The following is a 20756-nucleotide window of genomic DNA, read 5'->3' on the forward strand; positions in this document are numbered from 1 at the left end:
GGTGGGACAAACAGTCTCCTGGCCCAGAGCCATAACCCTGGGGTGGAGAAGGAAGGTAAAGAAAGGAGATGCCTCAGAGAAATGGGGATTTAACTCAAGCCAAAAGAGGAGAAGTCCTACCATCAGTCATACCATGTTTTAAGAAACCTGTAAAGGTTCAGATCTTGAGCTCAAGGCAGTAATAAAAGTAACAGTCTGCTGGCAGAAGATCACAGCCTCATTTTTCCCTGCTATGTATGTATACGGAGAAGGAAGGTAAAGAAAGGAGATGCCTCAGAGAAATGGGGATTTAACTCAAGCCAAAAGAGGAGAAGTCCTACCATCAGTCATACCATGTTTTAAGAAACCTGTAAAGGTTCAGATCTTGAGCTCAAGGCAGTAATAAAAGTAACAGTCTGCTGGCAGAAGATCACAGCCTCATTTTTCCCTGCTATGTATGTATACACATCTTCTGCAACAAGCATGTCAGTGTTCAGAGTGCCTTTCACAGCATGCCTTGCTTAATTCTCCAGAGCTTCTCTAAGCACAAAGTCTAAACAAATAGTTTTGACAATATCTTCATTCTTTAACAGTCACTTGAAATGACTAGGCCTACACATATCATGATGTGACTCATGCTTTCTGAAAGATACATTAGAAGAGATATCCCACAAAAGTTGTATGCTTTGAATTGACAGTGATTATGACCTGACTTACTATAGAGCAAGAGCTGAATTACAAACAAAAATACTAATTTACTAAGGTGCTTATGTGTTCTGCCCATAGGTGATAGAAAAATTAAACTGTTTTTCTGAAACTAAATGAGTCTCATGAGGCACTAATGTATCTTACTGAGTATTTATTATGAAAAAGGGTAAGAAGACTGAATTCCATCCTGTAATGTGGCTGAAGCCTTGGCATGTACAATTCAGACCATCAGCATCCAATCCACACAAATGTGTATATTTGTGGGGGTGAAAGTTCTGCAGCAAGCCTCTCATAGCACCTTTTCATTAGTCTGAGCAGGAGGAAAAGGCTGTGTTGCCATACTGGCACAGTAGATGTTGGATCTCAGACACACACAAGCTCTCTTATGTGGGTTGGAAATACAATCTAAACCTGTCATCTCCACAGCCACCAGAGAACATGGAATAAGTAATCTCAATGCTCTTAGTCTTGAGCAGAAAATTTCATCCTGGCTCACAAAGCTTCATGGTCTCTGATTTTCCCTTCCACCAGCAGTGACAGGTCACTCTTGGCATCTCTGCCTCAGGTCTTACCGACTGGCTGGGTTAGTCCTTTGCATTGCTGCCACGACCCCCAAGCTGTGTCAATTAAGTACTCCACTCCCTTCCCCAGGCACTTTAGGAGCCCCAAGGAACTAACAGGCACCTTACCAGAGTGTGGATACTATTTTCACCAGCTGTGGAAGAGGAAAGCAGCAATGCAAAGTATCCTGAAAGCAAAGAAGTACATTTTCTTTGTCTGAGCAGCACCACTTGAGACATGCAGCACTGGAGAAGGTCTCAGATGACAGTATGTTGCCCCTGTGCCCCCTGGCTTCTGCAGGTGCCCAGGAAGAGGCTGTCAGGCTAGACCGGCTTTCAGAGCAGTGGGGAGAGGCTGAACAGCCTCCCAGAAATCACTCATCCAGACTGCCTGCCTGTTTCTACAGACCTGCGCAGAAAGCCACAGCTCTGAGTTTGTCTCTCTCTCCACTCCTCCCAGCACCTCTGCTTTAGCCAGGCTGTGTCAGAGACATTCCTCTGCCCCCACACTGGTTCTCACACTGCTGCAGGAGTTCCCCATGCAGGAAAGCAGCTGCCTTGTGTCCTTCCCACTCACAACTGCTATCACAATACACAGCCATTCCCCTTTACTTTCACTCAGTGGGTTGTTACCCGATACAGTCATAGTGATTAACTAAACTGTAATACGACTACATTAATTTTTTTTATATAATCCTGAAAGTTTCCTTTATTTTTATTTTTTAAATGAATGCTGAGCCTGTGGAAGGTGCTGCACTGAGACCTCAGATGTACAACAGGAAAGATTCTTTATAGGTAACAGCAACCAAATTTTCTGTGCCCTGTCCTACCAAGGTGAACCTGCTTACTTTCTTTCTAGCACTGGCACAGCAGCTTGATCTCTACCAAAGCTCTGTGGAGTAAGACACCAGACTTTAGGGAAAAGAGCCAAGACCATTCAGTTACTTTTCACAGAAAGCTACCAGCAGATAGAAACAACCCCTAGAAGTTTTATTTCAATGCTATTGTATATTTAAAAAATGCAGTGGCACTTTCATGTTAAGGTTATTTTGGCATTACAGCACAGGTAATACATTTTCAAGGCATTTATTTTTATCTCTTTCAGGTTTCTTGTATGACCAAAATGATAATATTTGCAGGGAGGCATCGTACTCTAGGACAAATTATTTATTTTGAATGAAAAACAAATAGTAATTGTGAATATACACACACGGTTGGCTTTATACTGAGGCCCTGAAGAGAATGAAATCACTGAAACAGCTTGCTTTGCAGCACATGAGCAAGATGAAAACATGAACAGTAGGGAGCTAGCAAAATCTCTGAAAAGTTTTATGTGCAGCTGGGGATTAATGGACATGACTTTGCTTTTAGCTTAAAGAGAGAATCAAGCATCACTATTATAGACATGATGTTGCTAGGAAACACCCTGTTACCTCTACAGAGTGTATTTAACTGTGGCCTTCCAAAGACAGACTGTGTTTCAATAACATAAATATCAGAGGGAAGGGAAAAGACCCAGTCGCACACCACAAAAAGATCCAAGTGCTTTGACAATGATATATTCCTGAAAAGATCTATTAAATTAATGATGTAGTGATTTTCAAAACAGTCTTAAATAATGGACAACTATTTAGTCATTTTGCATGGTTGTTTTCATGCGTGTGTGCACATCTGCATCTCTGTGTATGGCTGTCTTGCTTCAAGCAAATATTTACATAGTATTATTGTCTCTTAGACCAAAATTTGTTAGAACATCTTGTTGACCAACTAAACAACAGAGGTCCAATATGACCTATCATTAACAAGTTTTCTTCTAAAGAAACTAACATTTAGGCAGTGTCCCAAATATCTCCATTTAACTCTTCCTGCCTGCACACACGTGCAGTGCTTAGCACGGATGAACGTCCTTCTACACTTCAGCAGGTTCTGACAGTGGAGAAGGTCACACAGTGCCTGCCTGAGGAGCTTGGGGCTCACGGCTGGACAGAGGGTCTTTGCTGGAAAAGTTCACTGAACAGAGCACCCCTCAGCACCAGGTGCTTGGGTAAATCTCCTGCAGCCCTGGCTCATGCCCAGCAGCTCATCAGCAGTCACTGAGGGAAGGGCCACTTCCATCTAACCTTAAGAAGCAACCTGCCATGGTATGAGGCTCTCAGTCACAGCACAGAAAAGGGCCCTTCATGCTAAGCAGGCAGGTGGTTGATGCTATTCCTGGTGTGTAGAGAAATTCTACTCACCTTTTTATTACAGTGGGCTTAATGGAAAGCGTCAAAGAGCTCAGCTAGCAAGGAAGTACTTGTCTAAAGTGCTAGACTGACAACCTGTTTGTTCCCACAACAGGCAAAGTATGAGCAACAGCAGCTCAAGGGTCTCACACTTTTCTAGCCATGTCCCTGCACAAGCTCCTGCTGCTAAAGGTGAGACACTATGCAGCCACCCTTCTCCTGCAGTCTCCATCTTGCCTGGGGGACTGTCACGGGGGAGCTTTCCTACAGCCCCATGTGCATTTACAGTTAAACAGCAAGCAAGATTTCAGTGGTTTTTGCAATGTAGTGTCAGGAATATGTGACTAGCATTGTGAGGGACCACCAGAGTAAGGGAAGGTTTCAAAATTCAACAACTAAGATTAATTCCTCTCCATACCACAGACAGACAAAATGCCCAGAATTCATGTAGAGTAAATGCTGCAAAGCATCAGTAAAGAAAAGGGAGAAAATAAAGGCATCATGCCTCTGAATCTCACACAGAAGGATGCAAACTGGGGGTTTGTACATTATTAATATTCATGGAGAAAAAAGGATCAAAAAGGTTTGAGATCTTTGGTAAGACACAATAGGAAAAGGAAGCTCCTCTTTGAAAGCCCATGTAATCCAAAAGACAAAATGACCTTCCAATACTAAATTTTTTGTTAGTTTGTAGAGCTCCACATTGCCACAGTCCAAGATGGGGCCTAGAAGATGCTATGACAATACAAATTCATATATTTTAATTCTAGTAACAGAAAAAGAAATGCTCTAGAAAACACCAAACATTGCTATTATTGATGTCATTGTGAGCAAAATTAAGTCTAGCGTTTCCTCCAGGCCTATGTAAGCCTTTCCTATTTTGATAGTTTTTTATTTCCAAAACTTGAGAGATTTATGAGAAGCTAAATTTAACAAGAAAGTCTGCAGAATGATTATGTATAGTGAACAAAATCAATATGGACAGTGCTTGTGATAGTGCTGGGAATATTTATGGGAGAACACTCACAGGTTCTACCTACAGTGAAATTATTCTGAGTCTAAATTGTAAGGGATTAATTCATTTTTTCACCCAGCAAATTAATTTCCAGTATCTAGGCAGTACATCAAAAATTCTAATCCAATTTTGGGTAAGTTCTGCAGAGTTCCTTTTCATTCCACTGATACTCACAAACTCCAGGCATACAAATACACATGTACCCAGCTACCCAGGCATATAAAGATTTTCCTTTGCATAAACGACTTTCAAACTCCAAACTAAACATTTTAAGTAAATCAAAGTATAATGAGACACTTTCCAAATTAATTTGTGGTTTCAGTCTAAACCTTAATCATAGAGCTCCCAGGTATGGTGGGGGCAATCACTGAAAAAGAAGGAAGGGAATGGGCAGTCGGTGAAAAAGAAGTTAGAGAAATCTTGTTCATTTTAAAGTTTTCAAGCTATGGAGGAACATGCAGCCTCTTAGGGTAACTGCAGGAAAAAGGAGAGCAGGAAAGATGGAGAAAAAAAAGCAAAATCTCTCTGGGTAATATCTTGTAATGACTCTGAGAAGTGGACAATGTTTTTAGGTTCTACTTAGTTTGTACATGGAAAATTAGATGTAGATCACGAGGTTACATCTTCTGAGTCCTTCTGACCCAAAGCTGCCTATCAGCCACCTGGCCTCCCAGCTCCTCCAAACAGTATCTTCAGGCAGGCAGGATGGGCTCCCAGCACCTCTCCCCATGTGGTGCCCAAGCAGTGCAGCTCTAGTCTGCCATGTTGTCTCTTGTTGATCTGCCTCCTAATCCCCAATCCAGATCCTCCTAATCTAGAGCCTGCTGGCACTCACTGCAGCCCTTCCTGACTTGAGCTGACCCTGGGCCAGGTCAGGCCCTGGGTTGAAGATGCCCTGCAGTACATGCACCATGTACATACAGCACAGGGCTGCCTCACTCCCAGGATACACGGAAGTTTCAAGGGGAACAATTACATGTAAATCCTCATCACAGCTGTTAACTGCAGAACTGTACCTATTAAAGAACTATGGATATGAGGGGACCTACAGAATACAGAGGAATGACATTAAAGCAGTAATGATAAGTAATGTTTAATTTGGAGTTTAGAGGATAATCAGTGTTTTCATATTTTGTTCCTCCCCTCAGTGAGTTGCTGCTATGCCCATATCTACCTAACAAATAATAAATGAGGAACTTAGCAACAATGAAAATAAAATTATGCTTGTTGCTATTTTATTTTTTAATCCTTCTATTCCAAAGCCTACAGGGCTTTGTTAAAGCCAAAGAAGGGGCCTACAAATAAAGACAGTATTCTGGTAGGCTCACAGGAATTATTTTCTACAAAGTAGTGTTTCAAATAAAATAAACTCACATGCAAGCCATGTAACTAAAGATATGCCAATGCAATTCTGTGGTGGCTGAGTGAGAGTTGAGGCAGACAATCATGAATGTTAAGTAAGGTTCCCTAAATTGCCTGGGATATGTAAGCCATAACTAAATTTCTTTCTCAATTCTATGTACTGTATATTTATATATGCAATTTCTGTCAACATGTAGAGGTAAGAAATCAGAGAACATCCAGCTTTCCAAACAAAATAGAAAAATGTGAGAAACAATGTGTGATAGTTTAGAGGAAAAGAAGTAAACCTCAAACAGAGGGAAACTGCTGGTATTAAAAAGTAAGTAGCAAGAAAAAGGCACATCTTTCTGAAGGAAAAAAACTAAACAAACACAGAAACCTCCCTAAAAGAAACCACAACACCTAAAACACCAAAACCAACCAAAACTCAGAAAAAAGCTCATGTTAGGATGTAGGCCACACAAATTTGGACTGAGAAAAAACCCCATGGTTGTCAGATCATCACACCTTGTTAACAAGGGATTGTTCCCAGCAGTATTTTCTGTTTTGTCTGAGTGACTCAAGCAGATGGGCTCCCATTACTTTCTTGGAAGGAGACACCCTCGAGGCCTCTTGTGCACAACCAACAGTCTTCTAACTATCAGCAGCTTTTGCTGTGACCTCCCTTCAAGCTGCCAACAGCTGGGCAGGAAAAAGAGGGTGACAGCTTGTGCTACGCTGTCCTGAGACTTGAGGAAACCAAACACATCAATAATCAAAAAACTCCATGTCTGCTCAGAAGGTTGGGCATACACAGAGAGCTTCAGCTGAGCCCAGGGATTTGGGCTATTTTTAGATATAAAGGGCAGTTTCAAGGAGGAAGGGAAACTGCTTTGATGGGAGGTTTAGTCCTAAGTCTAAGAAGCCTCTGCAGTGCTAACAGACCAAAAGTGCTCTGCTGTAGCCAGGAGGGCACAGCCAGTCCTGCAGGTGTGGGATGTCCATGGGATCCTGTTTCCCCCCAGCCCCCAGGACATCCAGAGGCAGGGGCAAGGGATGGTCCCAGTAGAAGCAGTGTGCTGGCTGCCTATCCCTGAGTGCCTATCCCTGAGTGCCAACCCTCACACAGAGCCCAGACCTGTGCCTGCTGCCTTGGGCCTTTCACAGCCCCTCAGAGCTGCACCTAAAAGGGCTTTTATGACACATCCGGACCCTGCTGCAGCCCAAAACCTCCAGCATAGCTACACAGTTTCCTCTATAGGCTAAGCAGATTATTTGCTGAGATTTTGAGCAAGAGCTAAAATTTGACCCTAGCAGACCATCCAAGTTACACAGTGTATTCTTTTCAAACAAGACTCACATTCAACTCATATTCATATACCCAATAAAAAGACATTAAAAATGTAGTAAAATTTGTATTTAAGATAGCTGGTTCTTTCAAATTAATCTCACTGTAACAAAATCCATTTAGAATATAATTCTGGGTGAAATTGCCTCCATAAAACTGGTACCACAACCTTAATCTTTTATTGTATTAATGTTTCTGATTTGGAATACAAGGGCTGGTATAATCCTTTGTAATATGCAATATCATTTCTGACAAAGAAGCCTTCTCAAGTTGGATTTATCTCTAAAATAACACCTATATAAATAGTTCAGAGGCAGTCTAATGGTAAAGTGACCTATCAGGCAGGATATGTAAATTGAAGAGTAAGAAGCAAAACACTGACCTCATATTTAAAAGAATATATAACCTAATTAAAATGCAGTAACTAAATCAAATCTCTACATTACTCACAGTGTTATGGCAGGGAGTTTCCAGTCATTCATTCATAAAAATTAGAATTCACACAGTAATTGCTACACAACCTCCTTGCAACTGACTTTTTTGTTATTTTAAATATATGGCAATCGTAGTGTTTCAAAAATATGCATTTAAATTTTTTTTAATAAATGTTTTGGTGAAGTGTTGGTAAACTTGTAACTATAAACTACAAAGCTTCCAGACTCATATCTACTGATGTACAAAGCTGTGTCAACATTTCCATACTCCTAGCACTGAACAGGTAGATTAGGTTATGGTTGGTGGATTGAGGTTATGGTTGGACTTGATGATCTTCAAGGTGCTTTCCAACCAGGATGATTCTGTGATTCTATCCTCTTCATGCCATATGGAGAGACAGAGAGGAAAAAATACACTGTAATGCTTATGGTAAGTGGCATCTGTATCTGGCAAAAGAATATTTGATTATTGTGCTGTCAAGTCCCAGACATTAGATTTCAAAAGCTCAGTTTCATTTGGCTGACTGAAATTTATAAAATTAAACAAAAATGACCTGATTTTTCCTTGTTTCAGACAGAAAACAATGCAAAGCCCTAATTTTGCAGTTGCTAACAGCTAAAATGATGCATGAACTCAGAATCATACCCAGCTTACTGAAGGACCTCTAGCATTCTGTTCTGATGGGAGGAAAGTAACAAGTCATGTGCCTTAAAAACTCTGGGCCCAAGTCTAATGCCTGAGCTGAGAACTCATCCTGCTTGGAGGAAGAGGTTGGACTAGATGACCTCCCAACATCCATTCCAATCTGAATTAGCTACAGACCCTTCAGGTTTAAAGCTTGGTGACTCCTAATTCTCAGGGCAGGGAATCCCAGTTTTCTCAGCCATTATTACAAAATAATTACTTGCTATTAATCAGGTATTGATGTCTGCATAGAATCTATAATTTAGTAATTAACTCTCAGGTATGCAAATACAGATTCTCTAATAAGTGTGCAGGTTATCTTAGTGAGAAAAAATAAACAGGAGCCTTGATATAAGTATGCATTTTCCTCCATTAGTGCCTACCAGAGTAGTATGGTCTATGAGCAAATCCCCCTGAAGGTGGTACAGAGCTTTGCAGCCTTTCAGGGTGAAAAGTACTATAGAGACACACGTGTTATATTTTGCAGCTGATCTTCTTAAATATTAATTACATGGATTCCAATAAATGCCTGCACACTGCATGGTTTTTTGGACTCAAGCATTTTAGTTGTCCCAAAGGAAAATCGAAAGCACTGGGGTAGGGAAGAAAAAAATATTAAGAATAAAAAAAGCCTTGATAACATGCACTAAATGCTTCCCATATGTCTTCTGGCTTACAGAAATCCTAAACCTTCATGACAGTAAAACATGATTACAAAATGACAAAAAGGAATGGATATTTAAACATTAAAAGAAATACATCTCACTTATTTGTTAGAGCTAAAATTTTTGGAGTTTAAATATAATGTTAAGGTGAAATAATGCCCACAAGACAGGAGCAGCATTCTGCTACATAGGCAGCACATGTAAAAAAAAATAATTAAAACACATAAATAATGCATTCTGAGTTATGCATTTGTGTATGCTGTGTTGGTTGGCAGATGTAGGATAGAAGATGAGTATTTCACTACATCAACATATTTTATAAATATGCCTTTAATTCAAAAGTGCTAGGCATCCATTCTGCCTCCCTTTTCAGTATACATAAGCCTCATGAATATAATGTAATTTTCCAATTTTTGTATCTACAAATTGCACAAATAACTAAAAACAGCTACAGATATAAAAATGGAGTTTTCACCAACTGTTTTTAACCCTGCAAGCACAAAGCTTAGGATAGCTCCCTTCTTGTCCCTTCTTTATCTGCCAAAGTCTGGAAGGAAAAAACCTCATCATCCTTCAAACCCAGCCAGTTGCTTTGATATTTAAATACTAAATAAATCTGAAAACCTGATTTAGATTTACTAGGGAGATCATCTTCATCATTTCACTCCCAAGAAAGCCAAGGGTATTTAATCTGCACCCGGAAGAAATGTGAAAGAGAAAAGACTCTCTAAGCTCTGCTTGCTCTATATTAAAAGTATTTATTATCTGGCAACTGATAGCTCTGCTCCTCCCCCAGCCTCACCAGAAGTGACCTTAATTCTCTGGAACAAATACTTAAGTTTTCTTCTAGACAGAATATTTCCTTCCCATTTCTCCACTGGAGCCATCAGAAACACCAACCAGGCTTTTAACTTGTTTGCCTGGCATGTCTATTTGACTGAGTTTTGAAGCCATGCTGGGACAGGCAGGATATTATTAGTTATACTGGGCCTCTTCTCTCTTCTCTCAGGAGGAGAAACACAATATCTAAGTAAGCAGAAGATGTGGGCAGGAAATCTAGAGATTGCTCCACCTCGGCTGCAATGGGATTGAATGATCAATACATTGGGTTAAGCCATTTTAGTCACTGATTCATGTCAGTTAAAAGGGTGCACAACTAGCTATTATCATGATATTTGCTTCAGTTAAACCAGAAACCAAACCAAAACTAAGGGGAAAAGCAAACTTAACATTCTTGCATACAAAGTCCAGTCAAAAGGAATGTCCATAACAAAAACATTCCCAAAACATCAAAACAAAATCTGTGCTTGGGACATCTAAAGGACAATCTGTTACAGTTGTGTGCAATTTACTCTTTCTTTGCAGCATGTGATACATACAGCATGAGAGATCAAATAGATGTCAAGGAAATTTTACTTCTCTGTTTCCTATGCAGGTTATTAATTAGCATTATTTACCCTCAGTGTTCAAATAAAATGATCACTTGGATTACCATTCTCAGCCTTTCCCACTGCCCAGTGGGATCTCCAGTTCAGAGCAAGAAGTGAGCAGTAGTGTCCCAACCCACCCTCCAGGGGACTTCCAGCCTGCTCCACTCCCTGCTCCATGACTGGGTTTCAGAGTAAATAACTACGTTGGAATATGTTTAATCAGGCCCAGTGCAGATCCAATTTCCTGCAGTAACTTCAGGAAGTTTTTGCAAAATACCCTTCTGAGCTGGGTACCACTCACTGGGGAAACTCTCCTGCAGGTTAACACCCTCTCCTCCTCCAGGTACAAGTCAGTAAACTGCAGACACTGAAGGGCAGTTTCCAGCACTCCTGCCTGCCTCTCATTCGGGATGAAACCACTTACTAATTTTAATTATTTCCTAAGATGGAATGAAGTTACCTAATTCCAGTGAGTGAGCAGTAGCCCTATGAAACATCAGCTTTAATAAACCTGTAATTTTTAAGTCATGGGACAAAAAAATGAGAAGCAGCTCTGAAAAGAGCAGACTTCTTTTTCACTTAACTGTTTGAATGACATCTCCCATTTTAGAACGTCCTTGCCTCAATTATTAAAATACAGAAAATAATAATTAATATCTAGGAGCATATTCTGCAAGTAACTTTTAATAAAACTTCCATTTAGTATTAACAGGAACATTCACCTTAAGAAATCAGGTATGTTATACAGAAAAGATATCTTGCTGGAATATATAAATAAATTTATAAAATTGCTGGAAATTAAAAAAACCAGTATTTTATCTCTATAAACGCTGACAAAAATCCTTAGTACAGGAGGGGAAACTGTAACTATAAAGGTTGAGTAAACAGATGCAGTTTTGACTGGAAGGCAAACATGTTAAATTACCTCAATTCTGCTGAATAAATATTTCCATTTACAAAGCATCTCACATTTAAAACTTTCCATGCAGTGATGCTTTTAAATTAGGTAATAAAGACTGTAGGAATTTCATGGTAACTAGAAATAAAAATACTGGTGGAAGAAGACAGACTTTGTCTATTGAATTCTTTGTGTATGGAAGATCAAAAGATTACACGGAATGGAGAAATCATTGGGTTTTAGTAAGAACTGCCTTTATTTTTAATTTAACAAAATTTCATCTGGTATGAAAATGTTCACAACTTCAGGAGACACTTCAGTGTGCCCACAAAGCTTGGGGTCTGAGTGACATCTCATATGTAATTAAGTCTTTTGATAAAGGATATCAGCCACTGTTGGAAATTAAGAGGGGCCCTGACCAATTTCGATTCACTTTTTTCTTCAGTATATTAGCAATTTAAATAGTTATAGAATATATAACAAAAGATGCAATGAAAAATCATACAGCTGATAACCTCTGCAGGCCCCTCGGGGTTGGAATTGAGGAAAGCTGGGACTGCAACGCTTGGGTAGCAAGAGAGATTTTTCTTTTCCCCACCAGCCTTCTAGCTACAGATGCAAGAGTAACAGCACAGACATTGTTCAGGGGTCTGGTTCATCAGCACCTCTGGAGAGGAACACTGCAGAAATACCAGTCCAGCCCTGCTTGCTCAAGCTTAACATTTTCTCTAGTGTAACACTCACCCAGTATTTCCTTCAAGCAACTGTTGCCCTCTCAGCTTTCACCAAGTGACCTTGACTCTAATAACCCCTTCTCTAAATATGGAAGGCTTTCTCCATACTAAATCAATACTTCTGACTTATTTTGGAGAAAACCAACATTTTCAAACATTCACAGGATACAATGAAGATATATATGGATTGGCTTCATGATAAAGAATCAATTAATAACGATCCAAGGGAGGCAGTAACAAAAAGCAATTTTACGCCTAGTTTCCAAAGATACCAACAAAAAGATGCATTGGATACAAAAATCTATGTCACTATAACCCCTTCCTCCCCCCACCAATTCAACTATCTATTAACAATGCTGCATGGTGAGCAACATCTACCATCATTGCATATTCTATGCAGTGATTTTTCTGCCATAAGTTGAAAACATCTCTTCATTATTATATTTTTTTTAAACAAGAAAATATATAGTGCCTTAATTTTTCCTCTACTGTTATCAATTTAGTCTGAAAAAAAAACCCCAAGAAGTAAGGAGTAGAATTAATCAGGATCTGTGAACATTCTAAGAAATTCATATTGTGCTCTTACTTTTCAGCAGTAAATAATGATCCATGGCTTCCTGCTTTCAGTAATATTTTCTTGTTCAAATGCAAGTGACTGTAATTTAAAGAGAAAAGAAAATAGGGAAGAGGGAGAAACAAACCCAGCTTCCTTTTCTGTAGCTGCTTCATTCTGAGCACACTGTCTCTCACTGTCAAACCATACACTGCAATGCTAATTCCTCTATTCATTTCAGAGAGAAGTGATCTGGAACCAGCATCTACACATTTTGCTGTGCTTTATTAAATGGAAAGCAAAGAAGTCAGATCCGTTTAGATTTAAAATGTGCTGAAAAGTTGATGGCAACATGCTACATTAAGAACTGAGTTCTACTCTCTGGTATTCCCTGTGGTTCAAACAAAAAGTCAGTTCTCTCATCTGTACTAATGTGTCTCTGGCTTGGGGAGAATCAGCCTCTTCTGGGACATTTAGGGTTTTGTGTTTGTGCATCTCAACTTATAAAAATAACTCCAGTGCTATTTTTGAGGAACTCACTGCACAAGAAGCTCAGCAATCCCTTTGGATCCTTAACAATTTGAAAACATTGCAGCATTTGAAGCAGTACTGCTTTTAAGATCAATCAAGCACCATGTTCTAGGTAAACATTTTATTCCTAAACTCTTTTGTTGATATTGTTAATTTGTTCTTTTGGATACTTGTCCTCTTTATATTGCTTCTAGCCCAAAATCACAACCCAGTAATATTTTTCACTACAAACTGATTTAGTTTTTAATTAAAAAGAATGGCTTTTAATAAAGATTATATAATTATATTTATTTCTTAGATAACAAAGCTATTACAAGTACTACTTCTCTTCAGAACAGGGACTGCATCTTGATGTACTTCAGCTCAGTTGCTGGATGCTCTGAAATAGTGACTATTTGAAGGCAAATTAAAACATAAGAAGTTTAGGTTCATTGTGGATCTTACTCATTTGTCACACTCATTAATAACGTCACTGTCTCAACATCTACTTAAAAATCAAATCTCATCTGCAATTTTATAATTAACTTGAACAAATACAGAAGAGATTAACCTTTACTCTATACGAGTTTTTGTAAAATGATACTAAATTGTTAAAAGTGTATATACTTTTAATTATATGAAACTGTCAACTATCAGCTCGTGTAGTTCAGCCTACCCTTATCACTGCAGAACAAAAAATACTTAAACCTTTCCTTGCAGCTATTTTGGATAGTGTCTGTAAAAAGCAGGCCACGGTCTGTTGGTGCTGAGCTGATCAACCTGCTCTGTGCTGGACTGTTAAAAATTGAACAGAAACTAAAAATGCAACAGGATTAGGAGGCAGCAGCAAACCCTGGCACTGACTGGCAGTTTGTCACAAGCATGGCTCCCTGTTGGCAGAATGGAGGAAGCCACAGCTTTGACAAGGGATTGTACAACAGAGAAAATGAGCTGGGCAGGACTGAGGTGCCATTAGGTGAGCTGTGTTTGAGAGAATGCAGCAACTATTTTACACTTGAACATCTGGGACGCGCTGCAAGGCTCCCAGTAACCAATGAGATGGCACAAGCCAAGGCAACGACTCCCAGATGTCAGACACTGGTCATGGGCCATCGAGTTTAGTAGCGGGAGAAAAGAGGGAGAGAAGCTTAATGTGGATAAGCAGACAAACTTGTCTCTTCTGCCTGCATTTTTATTAGGGGCAGTGTTATGATCCATGTCACACTGAAGTCCTTGTGAAAACAACGGTTACTGCTTTTGCATGAAAATTGCTTAACTGTTTAAGAGAGTTAGTTATTTACAGTGAAATATATAAGTCAAGTGCGTAGCACCACGGTGGTGTCACATGGGTCAGCTCTCAGATTGGAAAATCTTCAAGGAGACAGCTGGACTGCTCAAATCCTGTTACTGAATGAAAAGAGAACAGGGGTAAATATGGTTACCTTAATTTCTCATGTCCCACTTTTACTCCGACTGTTAGGACCGTGACTGTGAACTGCTGCAAGATTAATGAGACACAGTGTTGCTTTGTTCCTTCCCAGCATGGATGTGTTTTGAATACAACTGACAGAAGGAGATGGGCAGTTATACATCAGTCAATACTGTATCACTGAAAACACTACAGAGGTTGTCCTGGAAATTGCAGAAATCTAAACACTTAGTTACAACTTCCATGGCAGCTGTAACTGAGGTAATAATGACCCAAATGTTACTCCAACTATCTGCACTTTCAACACACAGAGATGAACAGGGACCACAACTTCAGATCTGAACACCTTAAAGAATACTCTGGTTTGTATTTAGTTCCTGTACTTCAATTACATTCATTATATTTGTAATTTCTTTGGGCAAATATATGATTATATAAATTATATGATGATTTCTGTTGGACAGAAAACTTTTCTTCTTTTTACATGCATAGAAAAACTGTATCTAAAATGAAGCAGACTGGGGCCACCCACAGGAATCGGCTCCAGAAGTGAAGTTATCCTAATAAGCATTTCATAAGCAGGTCAGAACAGGAATAGAAAGAAAGAACAAAAGAGCCAAGTCACATAAATTTTGTAAAACTCCTTGTTCAATAAGAATGGCTCAAGATACCTCATAGCTGGGACCCTGATCAAGTCCTCATATTCAGTCCTTAAGATCTTTTAAAAATTGTCTTAGTAAGAGCTTTTAGTGAAAGAAGGATGCATCAATATTCAACAGTGTGTATTTCATCCTCAGTGAGTAGCTACTGCACAAGAGAGAACTGGCAGTTTAAAGAGAAAGCTTTCAATAGCTTCATTTTTTTCCCCAAAGCCCTAAATAGATCACACAGCAAAATCCTGAACTGACATTTCAGAGATGCTACAGAGACCATTTCTTCCTTTTTCTTTTTGACACCAATATTTTAAATATAACATTAGACTAAGAAAATATTAAGTAGAGAATTTCATTAGCATCAAATGTCTTGGGAAGAAAAGCCTCTAACTTGTAATTCATCCTACTGTTACCTTGGCAGTACGTAGGAACTGGGGACAAAACTGACAAGAAGCTGAAAAGGTGCAGCCTTGTGTCTGAATTGGTATTCCATATAGTTTGCAGCCATCGAGCAAAACACATTTAGCTTTATTTGCATCTTCAAGCATGAAAGACTGTATGAAAGTGATATTGAAGATACAAGAATTATACCTTGAAAAGGTATAAGCAAGAATGCAAATGATTAAGGAAATCTTTAACAAGCAGGCCTCAGAAGGATGGGCAGGTATTGTTCTCTTCTGTATTTGTTTCTTAATAGCTAGAAATTTTATATATTTGTATATCCACATGTATTTCTCAAGATCTGGTAGCACCTTTCTGTCTATACAATCCATGTCACTGACCTCTCACAAGCATTCCCATGTCTTTGTTGTTTGGTATCCAGCAGCACCATGTAATTCACTCACTTGCTGAAGCTGTGCTTGACACCACAGGGTACAAAATAACACAGAAAACATTATCTGTGGAAGAAGAGAAGATTGCCTGATGCTGTGAATACTTTTATGAACAACAAAATCAGTTTTGCCCTTTCAAAAGTTAGATCAGCTGCCTGATTGATTGCCCTCCCACTCTTTTTGTGGTCTTTTAAGAGTTCAAGAATTGGCCAAAAAAAAAAATCAATATAACTCACACAGAAGCCCCTCCAAAAGGAGAAAAAAGAAACGTGATTTTAGTTTGGGAAACTATTCACCAGTATCTGCTGGGTGCATCTTTGAAGTACCAGACAAAATGCAGGAAGCCATGCTGAAAATACACTCATTAAATTTTTGGGCTAGAAAGGGAAGAAGTAAGGTCATGTTCTGCAAATATCCTATACACAGCAAAAGAAAAAGCCACTGAAGTGTTCTGACACTGCACTGTGACATATTTCAATCATTTACAGGAAGCCCTCAGCAAAGAATGCAAACAGGAAAGTTCTTCCTCATGAATAAACTTGCCTTTTAGCCAAGAAAGGTCCCTAGCTGCCCCGAGTAAATTCTGCAGATGAAAAGGAATTCTGTTTCTGAATTCCCTGGAAGTCAAACACTCTCACTGTATACAAATCTCTACATAGAATATTTCCTTTCAAATATATATCATCAACTATCTTGCTCAGCTATGGTAAAGTGCAAGGCTGCCTATTGTAGTTCTGGATTCTGATACAGAAAAGTAGCAAAGTATATTTTAGTTACTGGGATAGGAATATACTAAGTTACAAATCAGAAATTAGAATGAGATTCAAAACAAGAGGTATTTAGACAGTGTTTAATCTGGGGACTTCACAGCCAAGATATTTGACTCAGAAGTTTTGGAGGTGAAATAAAAGATGACACATTTGCAAAGCCAACAAAGCATCCCAAAAGCACATGTAGTTGGAATAGATAAAAAGCATTATCTTTCCAGGAAGAAATTTCTAATTGCTTATTTACTGGGAACTTGCATCTTTATTGAAATGTTGGACTAGATAACCACTGGTCTAATGAACTAGTAAATTTGCTTGGTTATAAAGTGTAATATGATGTGACCAAAAATATCACTTTATAAGGAAACCTTCTATCTTAGGAGTGTCTCTATGCTTGCATCACAGAAGTGAAAATGTAAATTATGTGCAGAGAATCACAGAAATAATTGAGAATATCTCAGATTAATTAATGAGGTATCAGCTACTCTTCTGTTTTGCTGAAGAGACACTTGGGGGAACCCTCCCTCTCACACTCCAAATGACAGCTTGACACCGTGGACCTAAAAGGCTACCTCACAGATATGCTTATCAAAACCTGCCACCAGGTGTAAAGACAACAGGGTGATGGAATTTTACAGGTGAGGAACTTGAATCTGCAGATAAAGGAACAGTCAGAATCTCTATCATTTTTGGTCATGTCATGATATATCTTACCAACATATTTCTGTATCTCCAGTAATGAAAAGTGGTCATGACCCAAAAATTCTATGCATTTTTCAAATATAATGAAAAAATGTGTCCTTCCCTCTATAGAGCAGGCAATCTCAATTTCTGTCCTCAGCAGCAGAGGGGTTTTTTTATGCCTTGATAGGTTATAAACTGTTAGAGATTAATTTTAAGTTCGAAGTGCATTGGAGAAGTCTAATATATCCAGCTCCTTCTAAATTGCTCTTTGTCAGATACAATGGTTTTCCACTATCTCCTCCCACACACTTTCCATCTCTTCTGAAAATTGCCTCCTCTTTGAATCATTACCGTTGTAATTACAACAAGAAAAATCAGTAATAGAAGAGTAAAATTTTGACACAAAGAGCATTATCATGGGACAAAAATATCCTGCTGTATCCAAAGATGATACAATGCTGCATTATTAATGTTTTTATTGATTATTGACTTTGTGAAAAGGTAAAAATCTAAACCTTTACAGTTTCTATGTAGTATATCTTCCAGCCTACAAAAAATAGGAAAGTCATCCCAAAGCACTCAGGGGAAAAAAAAAAAGAAGCTTTTGTTAACATTTTTTTAGTTAAACCAGAGGTGGAATATTATCCATCCAGTGTTCAGATGGGTGAATCTTGGTAGTTCAAAGGGAGAGGATCTGAATTATTTACCTACTGGGTGTAATATTTGCTCTTAGTTTGGGTGGATCAGAGTGGCTCATTATGAACGTTGACAACTCATTGTTCTGCAAATACAAAACACACTGATTAGTCTTCTTGGTTGGATAAATGGTCAATTCTATTTCTACAAGCAGTGTTAGATTCTTAAAAGGGGATGACAGTACAAATCTTAACATAGGCCATTATAAAATAAGCTACTTAGAAGGACTGCTTCCTTTAAAGCTCATTTAAAATCAGACTGGAAGAGAACTCATATAGTTCAATGATTTCCTAATCAGCTTTCTGCCCCATGGCAGGATGAATTACCTCCCTGCTATTTCTGACCAACATGTGACTAAATAGTTGTTAAAAGCTTCATTGATGAGGGTTCCACAACCTCCCTAGAAAATCTACTTCAGTTTTCCAGTGGCTGTTACAAGGTTTTTCCTAACACCTAGTCCAAATCTCCTGTACTGTACTTAAACTTCTTATCTAAATCACCCCAGACACAGAGTCCTCTCTCTTTCCTGCACATTTTTATGTATTTGAAAATGTTATTTCCCACCATGTAAGTGACAGGATCAGGGTTCTTTCAAATCTTTCTTTATTTAAGGTCCTGTAAATATTGGGGATAAGGGATAGGGCTAATACAGATTTCCAAACCTATTATTTACTAAGGAACATGTCCTACCATTTGACATTTCCAGAGGCAAATGTCCACCTCTAGAGCTTGGTGCAGCACGGAGGCCAGGAAGCAGAGGCTGCAGAGACGCACACACATCCCCTGAGTTTGTGGGTGGAGCTGGAGTTCAGCTCCTGTGGCTGTCAAAGGGGGTACAGCTTCCTTGCATTAAAAAGCAGAGGAAGAGAGAAGACAGGAATTGTCTTGAAAGCATCTGCAACAGAGTATCTGTATTATCCCACATCCTTTACTCCCATTCTTTGCCACTTTGTCTGAAGTCAGAAGTGCTTAACCTACATCTAATGTAGGATATGAGCAGACAAGAGCCAGGCTTTGGGAACACAACAGGCTGCCACAAAGAAAACCTCACACATCATCTGCTGCTGAGAGCTTACCTCACCAGATACACGGTGTTTGCAGACTTAAATTTAACTCATAAATATTTAAGATTGAATTCTGGTTTCACTCAAGTGTCAGTGAGATTTTTACCAATGACTTAATAACAGTCGTATTTAATGCTGCATGGATATGAATTACAGGCAAAATTACACTTATAGAATGGTATTTCTGACTGTTTAAGATCTCCAAATATATCACTGTCCTTCCTATACAACCCTGACAGTGTGTATGAGAACCCTGTCTACAACTGTTTTAAACCAACAGTTTTAAACAGCTGAACATTATTTTCAGTGAAAGTCACAGGCCTGTTTTTTAACAGCAGACTTTAAATACATTCAGATGATTCGAGGAAAAGCTAAACCCTCCATCTTACAATTCTCCCATGAAACTGGTTCAAGGTTTAGCAACTGCTGCCTCTTAGTCTTCTGCTTTGTTATTAGTTTTCCAATTTTTCCCCCCTTGTCTAGATTACCCTCTATTATTTAGCTAGAACTTCCTCCATAATTGCAATCAATGAATAGTAATCATGTAATAACCATATCCTGACAGGTCTATTTTTGCACTAGGAAAAAGATTAATTTTCTTTATCATCACTTCTGGAAGCAATTTTTCTTCTTACCTGGAGGAGCAAAGGGAAATAAATGTAGTGCCTGGTGGAGAGTTCTGCTCACTATGTAAAGCATTTGAGCAAGACCAGCCACCTCTCCTTTAATTTTTTAATGATTTGTCTATAGGTTTGTAAAAATCTGTAAATTTATTGCAATTTCACTGACTTTTAGACATAATTCTGTTGCTGCACAAAGGTAAAAAGTACTTTGCAGAAACTGCTTGTTGACACTGAGCTAACAGTGGCTTTCTGGGAGACTTTTCAGTGTTTTTCTTAAACTGCAGGTAATGAACAGAGAAACTGCATTCTTGGTTACATTTTTTGAGCTTAGATACTCAACACCAAAGTGCCAAGGAACATGCATTCTGCCAACTATCTAATAAAGGCCTAATTTGATAGTCAATAGAATAAAATACCCTGAATTAACATGGATACCTACAGGTTGCTCTAATGATTTCTTTTCCACTACCATGTAAATATAACCTATGAAACTGGTAGAGAAACATAAAAGGAAAATGTAATTTGTTTTGTACCTAGAAACCTGCTGTGTTCTCTTTTAACCCATACAAATTTGTTCTAAGTGGTCTTGGCCTAAAGTTACTGGAATCAAAGGCAGTTTTCCTACTGACTTCAAGAGATTTCAGACTATGTGCAGCAATAAATGGAAATTCAGAGGAAATAAACTCTCCTATGGTGTTCACATTTTTCTGCTTGAAGTCCATATAGGGAAATTCTCAGCTGTCCTGTGAGATAAGCCAGGGCATTCATTGCCCCTGAAGACCTAGGATGGGTACTCAAAAGTTCAAACTATTTACAGGGAAGAGAGATTCTGCTGATATGCTGTTTTACTGTATGCCCTGGCCTGGCTCTGCTTTAGGACAGAAAGACTTTTTGCCAAGTAGTTTCAAACAGGTCTTAAAAA

General features: G+C 38.8%; 1 protein-coding gene across 1 annotated transcript in view; it reads right to left on the reverse strand.

The window, feature by feature from the left end:
- Positions 1-20756, reverse strand: part of TENM2 (teneurin transmembrane protein 2) — a 468850-nt gene that overhangs the window by 51532 nt on the left and 396562 nt on the right. The window lies entirely within an intron of this gene.

Source organism: Chaetura pelagica, unplaced genomic scaffold, assembly GCF_000747805.2.
Source record: "Chaetura pelagica isolate M959 unplaced genomic scaffold, ChaPel_1.0 scaffold356, whole genome shotgun sequence".
Classification (NCBI taxonomy): Eukaryota; Metazoa; Chordata; class Aves; order Apodiformes; family Apodidae; genus Chaetura; species Chaetura pelagica.